Raw genomic sequence first — 2038 nt, forward strand, 5'->3', positions numbered from 1 at the left:
ATTTAAATACATGCCGATATATTAGTCAGTTTACGGTGTTTGCCAACAAGATTGATGCACACCGTTTTCGTTTTTAACACATACATTTTAATATACACACAGCAGTACAATTGACAATAACAATTACTACAAATAATGACTTACAAACAGAAGTTTCACAAACTTACAAACAATATAAAGTTTTCTTTCTAGTCTGGAATCTCCCTGATATATTATCGAGGATTCACGATGAGCGAGTTAATTACGAGTGGATGTACAAACGATCCGCAGGGAAGCTAGCTAGCTTTGTCCTTGGCCACACACACTAGGTTTTCCACGATGAATTTATATAATATCTTCGTAAAATTATTAATGTCCAATGAGAATCCACTAAAGTTAAATAATTAGTAACGTTCCAACTTTGTAACGGTTCCTGGTCAAATATCTAAAGTTTTCCGATTGATAAGCGTTATAAAAATCACAGGTATAGCTTTCGAAGTTTATAGCACACGGATTATAGCGAACTAATAATATACACTCCCCTTGGCGCATCATTATGATTATATCTATATCCGTGGGAAGGTTTTCTACAAACTTCAGTCTCACCTAACAATACTGGTTAAAGCGTTTACGTATATAGATATATTGTTGATTCTTACTCTCGAGAATCTTCTACAATTTTGGAGAATAGGCGGGAGTTTCTCAATACTTATCTAACAGTATAAGCTATGTATGTTTCTAAATATAAACTCAATTCAAACAACATTAATAATAAAATAAATACATAACAATAAATTCGTTACAGTCAGTAAAGATTATGGAAAGTTGCAAACAAATCTTTAGTAAAATATTTAATTAAAATAATTTGATTTTTGGGTACAACAGATTTGTAATATTTACTGAAACCTTACAAAACTTTGTAAAGATGCACATAATAAATTCAGAGGCCCTGTGAAAAGAGAATTAATTGCACTTTATTTGAATGATGTGCATATGCTAGTACAGGGGCATGTGGCCACAGATGTGCACGTTAGCACCTCAGGCAACATGCTGAACAGGCGTGGTTCCGTGGCTCCTGGCAAATTTCAGAGCATTCCACAGTGCAATGTTGATACGAAAATGTGTATAGGTATTGTTACGACAGCAGAAGTCACGCGATGCTGGGAGCATGCACGCTGGAGTTTCTCGAAGGATCGTGAATTTTCCTGGCAACTCTAGCTTGTTCGAGGTGCTCTCTTTTTTAAGTATATAAGCCTGGCGAGAAAAACCAGCTTGATTGAAAAGAAATAAAGAGATAGACAGATAGATCGAAGAGATAGATATTGATAATTGAGTCAATCAAACAGTAGGCACCGTAAGTAAAGTGCATGAATCACAGTGATTTATAGCGTGTGTTATAAAAGTAGTTAAGTTAAAGTACTGATTGGAAATACTGTGTATTACAAAGTTGTATCAAGGAAAAATAAACTGGTTTAATTAAGAAAGGACTTGTATTGCTGAAGTTTCTCGGAAAGAATTTGTACAGGAAATTATCAAATAAGCAGATACGTAACAAATTGTTGTCAGAAGTGGGATCTGAAAAAAAAGATGGAAACGAGAAGTGGCAAATCAAACTACAGCTTAGCAGATTTAATGGCAGCAATACAAGAACAGCAAAAGAAACAAGAATAGAGATTACAGCAGTTGTTGGGGGAAAAGAAAATAAACAAGAAGAGAGATTACAGCCGTTGTTGGAGGAAAAAGAAAAGAAACAAGAAGAGAGAAAACAGCAGTGACAAGAAAACCTGCAACAGTGGCAGCTCGAACAGCGAAAGAAACAAGAGAGATTACAGCAGTTGTTGGAGGAAAAAGAAAATAAACAAGAAGAAAGACTACAGCAGTGGTTGGAGGAGAAAGAAAATAAAATAGAAGAAAATCTCCAACAGTTGACAGAAAGCCAGCATACACAAATGGAAAAGATTAGTAAATTTCAAATTGAATTAAATACATTAAAGAACGATTTATTGTGTTTTACACAGGGAGGATGTATTAGCCATCGACCTAATCAGCCTCAGACAAT

The 2038-nt window shown here is 34.8% G+C and overlaps 1 protein-coding gene across 3 annotated transcripts in view; it reads left to right on the plus strand.

The window, feature by feature from the left end:
- Positions 1–2038, plus strand: part of LOC106465008 — a 106637-nt gene that overhangs the window by 67860 nt on the left and 36739 nt on the right. The gene's annotated exons all lie outside the window — the stretch shown is intronic.

Source organism: Limulus polyphemus, unplaced genomic scaffold, assembly GCF_000517525.1.
Source record: "Limulus polyphemus unplaced genomic scaffold, Limulus_polyphemus-2.1.2 Scaffold1810, whole genome shotgun sequence".
NCBI classification, from domain to species: domain Eukaryota; kingdom Metazoa; phylum Arthropoda; class Merostomata; order Xiphosura; family Limulidae; genus Limulus; species Limulus polyphemus.